Source organism: Scyliorhinus canicula, chromosome 12 (genome assembly GCF_902713615.1).
Source record: "Scyliorhinus canicula chromosome 12, sScyCan1.1, whole genome shotgun sequence".
Lineage (NCBI taxonomy): Eukaryota > Metazoa > Chordata > Chondrichthyes > Carcharhiniformes > Scyliorhinidae > Scyliorhinus > Scyliorhinus canicula.
The window spans coordinates 12830745-12845022 of record NC_052157.1 but is presented as its reverse complement, the minus strand read 5'-3'; the positions used below and the strand labels follow the sequence as shown (position 1 = coordinate 12845022).

The window sequence follows — 14278 nt, the reverse complement described above, 5'->3', positions numbered from 1 at the left end:
GCTACTCACATGCAACCGAGTAACCAGGCAACATCTCATCAGACTCCAACTGAACTGTTCGCCTCATACAACTGAGGAACCAGGCAACATCCCATCAGACACCAACTGAACTGTTCGCCTCATGCAACTGAGGAACCAGGCAACATCCCATCAGACACCAACTGAACTGTTCGCCTCATTCCAAAACTTAACCATACCTGCAGTGACTGAAATAAAATCTTTGAATCCATCAGACTGACCTTTGATTTCGTCGAGGCAATCGAACCTGAGCAAATGCGAGTGATTAGACTGTTAGCAGAATACGAGACAGAGGAAAATCGATATAAAAATACCGTGGGGCCCATTTCCTTTCTCACCGTCTGCGAGCATTCCAATTCTGATTTCGCAGATGAAAGGCAAAATTGTCGAGAAATCCGGATTTCGGCACCAAATGTGGATTCCTGGTTAATTTGCTGTCAGTCTAGATTCAATAAAATCTGAGATGGATTTGCAGGTATCATATCATTTAATAATAACCAACTTGCAAGGCTGACTTAATCCATAGGACCTCAGGACACACACACTGTCTTCTGAGAGCCCAGAATAAAAAGAGACAGAATACAAAGAAGCTTCTGCTGATATATTCAAAATCACAGTAAGATTCACATATAAGCTTCCCATTGGTCATTCTATACACCTCCTGACCTGGCCCTATATCCTAATTGGTCACTTTGCATTGTAACCCCAGCATCTTTGATTCCTTCTGACCACGAGGTTACCATCCCCCGCGAGCCATGAAACTTCTGCTTTCCTTTGTTCTGTCTGTTACCACAGTGCCCTCAGGGTCCTAGTGCCTAATTTTATCACATTCATTTATTCATTTCCTCAGCGTGAATCGCATTTCCCGATTCTCGTGAGATTTTCCACCTGCGGCACAGTGAACACGGGCATAAGATCGCACCCATATTCATTCTTAGAAAGGGTGATTTTTCAGTCCAATCAGTATCAGCCGCCACAAAAATGATGGGGTCTTTGTTTACATACCCTATCGGTTGGAGACAATGAAAGGGTATGAGTATGCTCCAATGAGAACTGTCCCCGTAAGGGAGACATTGTGGTGTAGTGGGTTTGTCCCTACCAATAAGTCAAAGGCTCCAGATTTGAGTCCCACTCCAGGATTGAAGCAGGAGAAACGTCTAGTCAGCCATGTTTTCTGCAGGGTGGCGCCCCGCGAGCTATAACCTCCCCCCCCCCCCCCCCCCCCCCCCCCCCCCCGGCTTCAGACCAGAGACCAGTTCCAGGCAAAACTAGCCACAGAAAAGCATGCGCTCCGTGCGCCCTTAGATAGGGGAAGTCTTCTAAGGCTGTCTTTATAAGACTGAATCGATTCAATCTGTCGTATACAGTAGGAGGCCTAGCTTATTGACTAAGCAATTGTATTGGTTCTCCCAACAAAGCAATAATTTCCTCATTTTTAGCTTTAATTGGTATTTGAGGAAGCCAATCCCTGACAGGGAACGTTGGGTGAGGGACCAAGATCAAGCTTTAGAACCTTTTTTCTCTTTCTCCCTCTGGAATAAAAACAGACTACAGCACGATTATGTCTGCACGTAATAGGAAATGGCTAAATATTGTTGTGAGAACGGTGGCCTATTCATTCATGCACTTTTTGCGAAACAAACCGCAATTGTTGATTTCCAATTGGCCTTGCATCACCAGAGAGCTCATCAATTGACGATTTGAAAGTCAGGAGAATTGCACACGACAAGACTTGGGAAATCGCTGGATTCAGTTTGTACAGTGAGGTGATGTATTGTTATACAAACATCGAATAAATATCTAGCAGCAACAGTATACCTCTGATCGTAGAGATATGGGCTCCACTTGTAACACTGACCCAGAACAGACAACCTGAGCAAATATCTAATGCAGATCAGACATGTTTAATCGTCTCCATGCGTCTCCAGTGCCGCAAGAGCCAATGCTTCCGGGAAAAGGTGGATGGGGAAGCGGAGAAATGTGCTAAAGAGGCTGACATGCTTCCCAAAGAGATAGCATTTCATCTCAGATGGGGAGGCACAATGGAAATTAGGAGGTTTAGTATAAGTCAAAAAATCAAGTGGCATTTCGCCCAACCCAAGGATAATGTAGTGTTGGAATAAATAACTCAAGAAGGGTCTACTGGAGCCATAAATGGGTTCAATGGATATTCAATGAGCAAAGAAATTAAGGGACAGGGTGGAAAGATAGGTTCCACAATTGGTGAGCTCGCCTTCGATTGCCTAGATCCTAAACCCTGGAATTTCCACCCTAAACCTCTCAACCTCCACATTACCTATTCCGTCTTTAAAGATGTTCCTTTAAATTTACCTCTTTGACCAGAATTTTGGTCACCTGTCTGTATATAATCCCATAATGCAGTTCGGTGTTGAATTTTGCTTGATTAACCCTCCTCTGAAGCACCTTGTGCTACATTCAAGGCACTATATAAATTCAAGTTGTTGTTCTTCTAGATAGGGCAAGGCAGGGCAGGGCAGCATGGTAGCATAGTGGAGGACAGCATGGTAGTATAGTGGTTAGCACAGTTGCTTCACAGCTGCAGGGTCCCAGGTTCGATTCCCGGCTGGATCACTGTCTGTGCGGAGTCTGCACGTTCTCCCCTTGTCACCGTGGGTTTCCTCCGGGTGCTCCAGTTTCCTCCCACAGTCCAAAGACGTGCAGGTTAGGTGGATTTGGCCATGATAAATTGCCCTTAGTGGCCAAAAAAGGTTAAGTGGGGTTACTGGGTTACGGGGATAGGATACATGGGCTTCAGTACGGTGCTCTTTGTACGGGCTGGTGCAGACTCGATGAGCCGAATGGCCTCCTTCTGTACTGTAAATTCTATGGTAGGGCTGAACTGTTCAAAAGAGCGGGCCAGGTGCGCCTAATACCCGCCTCCTAAAAATTCTTGCTTCTTCGAAACACTTAACAGCTCTCAGATAACAATCTTGTGCTATGTCCATGAGTTGTTGCACGCACACGCAGGCGCACACAATGTGTGTAATAGCCAACATCATCAAGATAAACAGCTTACTCAAGCGTTACTTCAGATAAATAAATTCAGTTCTTGAAGGCCCGTTATAATTAATCACACTGAACTTGGAATCTGCATTGCAATGAAGAGAGCAGCTGGGTAAGGGGAAGGTCAGCCAGCCCTTAGTGCTTTGATCTGTATTCATCGTCGCTCAGTTGGCATGAAACCAAAAGCTGAGGAGATTTAGAAGTGGGGGGGCACTCTTGCATGACACAGCAGGCTTGGCAAGTCAAACACTCGGTGACCTGTCTTTACTCCTGCAAAACCCGGAGTGAAGGAGCAAAGAGTGAGTGTTCTCTTCAGCAATTCTGATCTCCTCTTTACTCCTTTAACCTCCCTCAATGGTTTAGCTGACAGGCGCTCTGTGTGGTGTACTATTGATCCGTATTGATCTGGAGCAGCCAGCGTTCAATTCCCTGTCTATGCTGAGTTAACTAAACTCAGCTATTATATTGCTGCAATTGGTCGCAGCATCTCTGGGACAAGGAGGGTGAAAAATCAGTGAGTGTTTCTGCTCTTAATCTCCGTCCAGTGACACCAGCTGCGAAGGGGGTGCTCATGACTTCACGGCAAGAACGAGAGCTGGGTTCGACAATGAGGTCTTATGATGAAAGAATGGATGCGCCAATGAAACACACAGGGACACCTGGATGAAATGAACGCAGCAGTCCTGCCACATCCAGCCTCGAATGGTGGTGGATAATTAAACCACTCACTGGTGGAGGAGACTCCACAAATATCCCCATCCCCAATGATGGAGGAGCCCAGCACATATGTGCAGAAGACAAGGCATTCGCAACAATCTTCAGCCAGAAGTGCTGAATGGATGATCCATCTCAGTCTCTGTGGTGAATGTAACTTGGTAATTCACACTGTATCTTTGTAAGCGCAGTGGCGTTATCCGACCACTAGGGGGAGTAGCTCTGGGAATGCTCAGGAGTTTGTACAGGGCTCCACCTTTGGCTCCGCCCACGACTCCTCCCCCTTGTGCTGCTGTATAAATACCCTTGTCCAGAGTCAGCCTGCAGTTCACCGAGAGTTCATCAACGGGTAACAGGCTGGCTCTGTAGTAAGTAGATTAAAACCACTGTTCATGGTGGTTAGCATGGTAGTTAGCATAAATGTTTCACAGCTCCAGGGTCCCAGGTTAGGTTCCCGGCTGGGTCACTGTCTGTGCAGAGTCTGCACGTCCTCCCCGTGTGTGCGTGGGTTTCCTCCGGGTGCTCCGGTTTCCTCCCACAGTCCAAAGATATGCGGGTTAGGTGGATTGGCCATGCTAAATTGCCCGTAGTGTCCTAAAAAGTAAGGTTAAGGGGGGGGTTGTTGGGTTACGGGTATAGGGTGGATACGTGGGTTTGAGTAGGGTGATCATGGCTCGGCACAACATTGAGGGCCGAAGGGCCTGTTCTGTGCTGTACTGTTCTAAGTCTAAGTCTAAGAGGCCCCGATGGCGAGTGTGGCCACGAATAGGAGGAGGTCAGAGTATTTTCGGTTATACGAGGGACGAGGCAGGGGTGTCCCTTGTCCCCCCTGATGTTTGCGCTGGCAATTGAACCCCTGGCCATGGCGCTGAGGGAGTCGAGGAACTGGAGGGGGCTGATGCGACGTGGGAAGGAACACCGAGTGTCGCTTTATGCGGATGACCTATTGTTGTATGTGGCGGACCCGGTGGGGGGAATGCCGGAGGTGATGAGGATTCTCAGGGAATTTGGGGATTTCTCAGGGTACAAGCTCAACTTGGGGAAGAGCGAGCTGTTCGTTGTACACCCGGGGGACCAGGAGGGGGGGATTGGTAAGCTCCCACTAAAAAGGGTGGAGAGGAGCTTCAGGTACTTGGGGGTCCAGGTGGCCAGTAGCTGGGGAGCCTTGCCTAAGCTTAACCTCACAAGGCTGGTGGAGCAAATGGAGGAGGAGTTTAAGAGATGGGACATGTTGCCGCTGTCTCTGGCGGGTAGGGTGCAATCAGCCAAGGTGACGGTGCTCCCGAGATTTCTGTTCCTGTTCCAGTGCCTCCCCATCCTTATCCCGTAGGCCTTTTTCAGGCGGGTTAACAGGAGCATTACGGCGTTTGTGTGGGCGCACGGGACCCCGAGGGTGAGAAGGGTGTTCCTGGAGCGGGGCAGGGATAGGGCGGGCTGGCGCTGCCCTACCTCTGTGCGTATTATTGGGCTGCCAACGCAGCGATGGTGCGTAAGTGGGTGATGGACGGGGAAGGGGCAGCATGGAAGAGGATGGAGATGGCGTCCTGTGTGGGCACGAGCCTGGAGGCGTTGGTAACGGTGCCACTGCCGCTCCCTCCAACGTGGTATACCACGAGCCCGGTGGTGGCGGCTACCCTCAGAATTTGGGGGCAATGGTGACGGCACAGGGGGCAGATGGGAGCCTCGATGGGGTGCCCGATACAGGGGAACCACCGGTTTGTCCCAGGGAGAATGGACGGCGGGTTCCCGAGTTGGCACAGGGCAGGTGTTAGGAGGTTGAGGGACCTATTTGTAGACGGGAAGTTTGCGAGCCTGGGTGAGCTGGAAGGGAGGTTCGGGCTCCCCCCGGGGAACACCTTTAGGTACATGCAGGCAAGGGTGTTTGTCAGGCGGCAGGTGGCGGAGTTCCCTCTGTTGCCGCCGCGGGGGGTCCAGGACAGGGTGCTCTCGGGGGTGTGGGTTGGAGAGGGGAGGATCTCGGCAACGTACCAAGTGATGCAGGAGGTAGACGAGGCCTCGGTGGAGGAGCTGAAGGGTAAATGGGAGGAGGAGCTGGGTGAGGAGATTGAGGAGGGGACGTGGCGGACGCCCTAGGGAGGGTGAACTCGTCCTCTTCTCGTGCAAAGCTTAGCCTCATACAGTTTAAGGTGCTGCATAGGTCTCACATGACCGGGACAAGGATGAGCCGGTTCTTTGGGAGCGAGGACAGGTGTATTAGGTGCTCAGGGAGCTCAGCAAACCATGTCCACATGTTCTGGGCATGCCCAGCGCTGGGGGAGTTTTGGAAGGGGGTAGCAAGGACGGTGTCGAGGGTGGTAGGATCCAGGGTCAAACTGGGCTGGGGGCTCACAATATTTGGGGTTGCAGAGGAGCCGGGAGTGCAGGAGGCAAAAGAGGCCTGCATTCTGGCCTTTGCGTCCCTAGTAGCCCGGCGGAGGATTCTTCTTCACTGGAAGGATGCGAGGCCCCCAAGCGTGGAGGCCTGGATCAACGATATGGCAGGGTTTATTAAATTGGAGAGGGTGAAATTTGCCCTAAGGGGATCAGTTTTTTTTTAAAAACAGCGCTATCAAGCGGCACTTAGCAATAACCTGCTCACTGATGCTCAGTTTGGGTTCCGCCAGGGTCACTCAGCTCCTCACCTCAATACATGCTCAAACATGGATAGCCAGAGGTCAGGTGCAAGTGATTGCCCTTGACATCAAGGCAGAATTGGATTGAGTATGGCATTAAGAAGCCTGAGCTAAACTGGAGTGAATTGGAATCGGAGGAAAAATCTCCAATGGTTGGAGTCATATCTGGCACAAAGGAAGATGGTTGTGGTGGTTGGAGGTCAATCATCTCAGCTCCATGGCATAACTGCAGGAGTTTCTCAGGGTGGTGTCCTAGGCCCAACCATCTTCAGCTGCTTTATCAATTACCTCCCTTCCATCCTCAGGCCAGAAGTGGGGATATTCGCAGACGACTGCACAATGTTCAGCACCAGTCACAACACCTCAGATAATGAAGCAGTCCATATCCAAATGCAGCAAAACCTAGACAGCATTCAGGCTTTGGCTGACAAGTGGCAAGTTACATTTGCACCATACAAGTGCTGGGCAATGACCATCTCCTACAGGAGAGGATCTCACCATCGGCCTTTGACATTCAGCAGCATTACCATCACGTAACCCCCCACAATCAACATCTTGGTGGTTACCATTGATTAGAAACTGAACTGGACTAACCATATTAATACTGTGGTTACCAGAGCAGGTCAAAGGCTAGGAATCTTATAGCGCATAACTCACCTCCTGACCCCCCAAAGCCTGTACACCATCTACAAGGCACAAGTCAGGAGTGTATTGGAATACTCTCCACTTGCCTGGATGAATGCAGCTCCAAAAACACTGAAGAAGCTTGACACCTTCCAGGACAAAGCAACCCATTTAATTGCTCCCCCTTCCACAAACATTCAAGCCCTCCACCACCGACGAATAGTGGCAGTCGTGCATACCATCAACAAGATGCACTGCAGGAACTCACCAAGGTTCCTTAGGCAGCACCTTCCAAACCCATGACGACTACCATCTAGAAGGACAAGAGCAGCAGATACCTGGGAACCCTACAACCTGGAGGTTCCCCTCCAAGTCACTCTACCACCCTGACTTGGAAATATATCGCTGCTCCTTCACTGTCGCTGGGTCAAAATCCAGGAACTTCCTTCCTCAGAGCACTGTGGGTGTACCTAGACCTCAAGGACTGCAGCGGCTCAAGAAGGCAGCTCACCACCACCTTCTGAAGGGCAACCAGAAATGGGCAATAAATGCTGGCCTAACCAGGAACGCCCACATCCTGTCAATGAATTTTAAAGATGTTTTTTAAACTGAGCCATACAATAGCACGAGTGACTGCCTTTCATAGAAGAGAGAGGAAACTTTCGGAGGGAATGGAAAACAAACTGTTTGATTGTAAATAATTCTCGGAAGTAGGCATCCTGCCAAGATCATGCTCTGGGCGAGCAGCGAAAAACAATACAACTCATCAGAGTCAAAGTGAAGTCAACTGAGGATGCACTTCAGTGATCTATGGAAAATAAACCATGTGGCATAACCCAAGAGCAGACACTCAGAAGTCACATACACTGCAGTGACGACTTTAGTTTCCATTCATAGGTCCCCACAGTACAGACTATTTATACAGCACCTGCAAGCTATTTTAAGGTATCGTAATTTATTTGTTTCTTGTTATTTTGCAACACCATTGGCAGAAATGCCCTCAGCTGCCCCACACTTATATTCTAGACGCTCCTTAAAACCTACCTCTGTTAGCAAGCCTTTAGTCACCTGTCCAAATGTTTCCTTATGCCTTCTCAAGGCCAACTAGGAATGGGCAATAAATGCTGGCCAGCTCCTGAATGAATAAAGAAAATGCGGCTCATTGTCAACCTTTGTTCCATGATGCACACGTGAAACAGCTTGGGACATTTTACTACTTTAAAAGCAATGTATAAATCTGTTGTTGTTATTGTCCTGAGTTCAGTTTTTCCATTTTGAATGGAGGCATACAACTTGTGCCAAGGTGTTGACAGATGTGGGCATCATTATTACAGGTGTCACAAAAATAGAGTTGGAGTTTTGAATGCAGTACTCGGCCCTCTGATTCCCACTGACTTCAATTTTCACCAGGGCCTCTTAATGCCAAAAATTGGTCAAATGCTGCCTCGATGTTGAGGGCTGGTACTTTCACCTCACCTCCAAATTCAGTTCTTTATCCACATTTCAACCAATGTTCCTGCCTCTTTGCTTCCGACAATGCTGCTTAACTAGCCAATGCTTTGGAAAACCACCTAATTCGCTCCACACTGTGCAATCTTCCACTCCCAACATGACTTTGGGCTCTCCGAGTAAGATCTCTAGTGCAGGAAGACCCTGACCCGAGCCGACATGGACTGAGGCGACACAAATCTCGCTGACTGCACCCAACCTTTGGCACCAGAGGTCTAATTGTTTGTCTGCAAATCGACATTGATCCCAGTTCTCCTGCAAGCAGAATCTCAGGATGGCGCCACGGTGGGAACTTGGTACATTGGGCGGGATTCTCAGTCCCGCAGCACCCGTTTTCTGGTGCAACACGCCCCCCCGTCGGCAGCGGGATTCTCCGTCACGCCAGCCAGCCAATGGGGTTTCCCATTGTGGGCCCCCCCACGCCTGAGTGCGCTGCCGGCGAAACAGAGGATTCTGCCGACGGAGAATCCAGCCCCCTGTATTTATTACACAGTGAAACATCTTAATTATCGAGACATTTTATTTACTTTAGACTATAACTAACCTAGGCTTCGGCAATTGTAACGTAAGCAGAGCTAGGCCGATATGCGTATTCGAAAACTGAAATTAAACAAAGTCCGAAACGCTGTTGGCCTCGAAGGTTTCAGATAATGGATACATGACCTGTAATGCCACGTGCTTTCCTCTCGTGATGGTTGATCCTTTTAAAATACATGTTGTGGTTTTTTTCAAATAGAACACAAAAAGGGGCTGGTTTAGCTCACTCAGCTAAATCACTGGCTTTTAAAGCAGACCAGCAGCACGGTTCGAATCCTATACCAGCCTCCCCGGACAGACGCCAGAATGTGGCAACTAGGGGCTTTTCACAGTAACTTCATTGAAGCCTACTCGTGACAATAAGTGATTTTCGTTTCATTTCATATTCATTTCAGTTTCAAAAGCCAGATGCATTCAGTGAGGTGTCTTCAGTGCAGCATCTGTGAAGAGAAACAGCGGTAAAATAAAACAGGTGCAGGAGCATTGACCTGAAACGTTAACTCTGCTTCTTTCCACAGATGCAGCCTTTTTCCAGCTTACTTTGTTCTTATTTCAGCTTTCCAGCATCTGCAACGTTTTGCTCTTTATTTGCGTTTTTCTTTCCCCAAATATAGTTAGATTACAGCACCATCAATCTTGTCAGTGTTGCCTCAGTTGATCCGGATCAGGCACTGTGTTAGGTGCGCTATCAAGGCTCTCGCGACAGCTCAACTTTCCAGAACTGTTCAAATCAAAATGGCAACGCTGATACATGAGCACGATGGCATCTCCATTTCTGTTTATTTCAGGAATTTCTGGGATTATCCACATGGCTGTGCTGCGGAGCGAAACATATTGGGGCTCTGAACGTCACCTTTGAGGTAAAGTGTCAGCCAAGGTGGATGCAGAATTAAGCTCCTTCTACTTTGTCCCAGAAATGTACCTCAATGCCGCCCTCACATAGAATGCCCCCTACCAGATTTCTGTGACATTCTGTTGCATTTTCACATCAGTGACCCGCGATCTTTCTGAGTACGATTTCAATTCAGCGCTAAAGCGTGCGCAGGTAGAAAGGGTTTGGTACTGTGGGCCCCGTATGGCCCAGAGGCTGAATGACCAGGTTGTGATTTATCATGACTCTAAGAGCTGGTTTGAGCCAACACTAACTTATTCACATAGGATCCTTCTGGTCAACCCCAATGCAGGGCACAAGAAGGCCAACGTCGGGCTTAATCTTTTTCTGAGAACAATGTGGGGAACGTGCTAACGCTTTCCCTTTGACACACAATACCGTCAACTGAGATCAGTACCTAGCCCTTGGTTCAGGGCTGGATTCTGCGACCCCCTGTGGTTCTGCGCGCCGTTCGCTGGTGGCGGGATTACATCTTCCCGCCACTTGTCAATGTGATTTCCCAATGAAACCACCCAACGCCCCCCAGAAACCATCAAGGGGGGATGGGGGGGACGTTGCTGATGGGAAAAGCAAATCTATTTTTATTTGTTCATGGGATGTGGGTGTTGCAGGTTGTACCAGCATTTATTGCCCGTAAGGGGCAGTTAAGAGTCAACCACATTGCTGTGGGTCTGGAGTCACATGTCGGCCAGACCAGACCATCAACCAAAAGGAAATTAGTGAACCAGATGGATTTTTACGGCAATTGGCAATGGTTTCATGGTCATCTTGTAATTACACATTGTTATTGAATTCAAATTTCACCATCTGCAGTGGCAGGATTTGAACCTGGGTCCCCAGCATTACTCTGGGTTTCGGGATTTCTAATCCAGTAACAATACCACTACACCACCGTCTTCCCTGCCAATGGGCTGGAGAATTTCAGCTCAGTATTTCCCTGTGACAGGTCCGCAGCAATTAAAACCACTGCCAACAGCACAAATCATTGGATTGCCACCTTGATCATGTCCTTATTCTATGAGCCGGTCTTGTACACAAGGAGTTACATCCTGAATGAAAGTAATTTCATAGCTCCACAGGTGCGGAATCAACATTTACTGCAGCCCAACTCTCCTAACTGGATATTAAATACAAGTGAGCAAATATTTTGTTATTAATTACTGCACCATTAACTGGATGAGTGTTTAAAAATAAAATGTCCCTTGGAACACATATAGCTGATTTAAAACCAACAGAGCGATAGCTTTGTTTTTTTTACCATATGATGCAGACAGAGAATTCAAAAAGCGAGGTTCTGAATATGTTTAAAGGGAAATAAGAGTCGTTTTAAAAAATCCCAGGAGGGCTGATTGCTAATACTGCAGGGCCTGTCAGCAGTGACTGGCTGGAATAGAATACAGCATTACAGGAAGTTGAGAACTCTTCCCTTCCCCCCCAGCTTCAACCTTGTGAGTTTCCTTGAGGGAGTAATGGCTACTTGCTCAGGCAATCGAGTTGCGTTTTAATCTGCACAGCCTGTACGGGCGGATTCCCCCAACATCACCTTGCTGCAATTCATGGGGATTTTAATCCAGCCAATTTCTGTGCTGTCTGATACCCATTCATTGGTGTGTAGAAATGTTAACGTGTAAACGAGATTCAAAAGAATCCATTGAAACCCTTTTTTCCCCAACTTTTTTAGTCTGCACTTTATAAACCGCTCATTATTTGGACTTTAACATAATTCTCCCCCAGTCCAGCTCCTATCCAGTTCCTCTGTCTGGCTGCTCAGTAATTGATCTTATTCTCTCGATCTCCCCTCTTATCTTTCGTCCCCTGTTTCAAAATGTGCCAATCCAGGTTTGACTGTATGTGTACTTTAATTCCATTCCTCCACCCATTTCCAACCCTGGTCATATACCCTCAGTCAGGCTGTCATCTAACCTCTCAAATCCGGCATTAAAATAAATGTAAATGTTGCCACAGTCCCACAGGATGTGGGATCCCTTTAAGAGAGAGCTGACCAGCAGGGATTTAACCTGAGGGTCACCACAACTCAGGTGAGGGGCAAGGTTGAGAAGGACCCCCCCCCCCCCCCCCCCAAGACATTCCCACCCCCAGGGTGATACTATCCTACCCAAAGACCTCTGCCGATTAGATTTTTGGTCGAAACTATTTTTTGACACATCTAAGCAACAAGGGGTTTGCACTGTGCTGGGAAGCTGTTTCAGCTGAATGACCAGAAAGTTAAATCTACCTTCCCAATTAAGCTTACCTCTACCTTGTTAGTGTGGGAGACAGATGGTGCGGTGGTATGTGACAGAGGAGAAATAGGCTTTCTCTAATCCCCTGCTTACTCTGTCTGTCATTATCAATAAACACCACTAACTAACAAGCAGAATCTGTCTTTTAAGGTTCTTTTCCCACAATGTTTCTTCTCTTCTCAATGTATTAATTCCTGGAGGCAGGTGAGAAGGTTAACATTACACTGGCAGAAGTATATTCTGGTATCATTGCCAAGTCGCAACTCTTAACATTCAACTTTAAAGAGAAAGATATCAAAGGATATGAGGAATAAGCAAAGTATTGGAATGATTGTAGAGTTTCAATGTGGAGCTGGAACCAGGACAGGTGTAATAGGTCAAAAGGCATCCTTCTGCACTGCTATTTCTATCATTCGAGGGAGGCAAGGAGATAATTATTCTTGAGTTCTCACTTGCACATTGCCCACAACTTTCCCTTATGCTTTAGCAGGCGGTGAGGCAGTAGAACCTACTTCAATCAATCTCCTGCTCAACTGACACAGCGTACTCACACACAGACACACAGCAAACACGCCATTTTTATGATGTCGGCGTTGGACTGGGGTGGGCACAGTAAGAAGTCTTCCAACACCAGGCTAAAGTCCAACAGGTTTGCTTCGAATCACTAGCTTTCGGAACATAGCTCCTTCCTCAGGTGAGTCTCACCCGATGAAGGAGCGACACTCCGAAAGCTAGTGATTCCAAATAAACCTGTTGGATTTTAACCTGGTGTTGGAAGACTTCTTACTGTGCCCACCATTTTTAGGAATCAATTACAGCAATAAGGGTTGAGTTTTGTTGAGGCTGGCTTGCATGTCAGTAACAGAGTGGTTCTTTCCTCTAGTTGGCGAGTCAGTAGAATTCAGAGTGGGGGGGGGGGGGGGGGGAGTGTGAGGGGGGGCATAATCATAAAATTGCCCATTAGGTCGGTCAAAAGTGACTACAGAAAAAGAGGGTTCCAGACACCGGCTGTGAGGATCTGATACCGACAGGCCCATAATAATAATCTTTATTGTCACAAGTAGGCTTACATTAACACTGCAATGAAGTTACTGTGAAAATTCCCTCGTCACCACACGCCAGCGCCTGTTCGGGTACACAGAGGGAGAACTCAGACAGTCCAATTCACCTAACAAGCACGTGTTTCGGGAAGAAACCAGAGCACCTGGAGGAAACCCACGCAGACACGGGGAGAACGTGCAGTCTCCACACAGACAGTGACCCAGGCCGGGAATTGAACCTGGGACCCTGGCGCTGTGAAACAACAATGCTAACCACTGTGCTACTGTGTCGCCGAAGGACATAATGCAAGCTTGATTGGGACAATTGAAAGGAGACGGGCACTTAGGAAATAACACACTTGCAAGGGTGGGGGGCAAAGAAATGGAATTAAAAAGAAAGAAAATATAGAGGAGCTGGCTTGGAGAATCAAATGGATCACTGCTGTTCCTATGTTCTGATTCTTAAGCAAAACCAACTTAGTAATTATCACCTCCTTCCTCACCCATCTGCTCCTGGCTCACACATGCTCCTTGAGCACTCGCTGTGTCAATCACCCAGCTCACTGCCTCTGTCATAAAACATGGATTGGAATATTGGGGTTGGGGCCCCAGCAATGTTTTTTAACCCTTTGTCTCCTGTGCAATGTCACTGCCTACATCCTGCCAGTCCCCAAAATATCCATTAACCACTATTCTAATTTCCTGTCCTTGAGGAAACACCCTTTTTATGCTGCAGTAACGCCGTGAGCTATAATTTGATCAACCAGCCCTCTATATGATACCTTAACTTACACATTTTGGGGCAGCATGGTGGCATAGTGGTTAGCACTGCTGCCTCACAGCACGGACATCCTAGGTCCGATCCGGGCTCTGGGTCACTGCCTGTGTGGAGTTTGCACATTCTCCCCGTGTTTGCGTGGGTTTTGCCCCCACAAGCCAAAGATGTGCAGGCTAGGTGGATTGGCCGCGCTAAATTGCCACTTAATTGGAAAATATGAATTGTGTACTCTAAATTTATTTTTGTAAAATCATACACATTTGGAA

General features: G+C 47.9%; 1 protein-coding gene across 3 annotated transcripts in view; it reads right to left on the bottom strand.

Annotated features, from left to right (window-relative positions):
• The window catches only part of LOC119974456 (synaptic vesicle glycoprotein 2B-like), a 182573-nt gene that overhangs the window by 139141 nt on the left and 29154 nt on the right, over window positions 1-14278 (bottom strand). The window contains exon 2 of one of the 3 annotated variants that reach the window (XM_038813364.1): window positions 8058-8148. The exons of the other annotated variants lie outside the window; for them this stretch is intronic. The gene's annotated coding sequence lies outside the window, so the exon portion shown is untranslated. The remainder of the gene's footprint in view (window positions 1-8057; window positions 8149-14278) is intronic. 3 annotated transcript variants of the gene reach the window in all.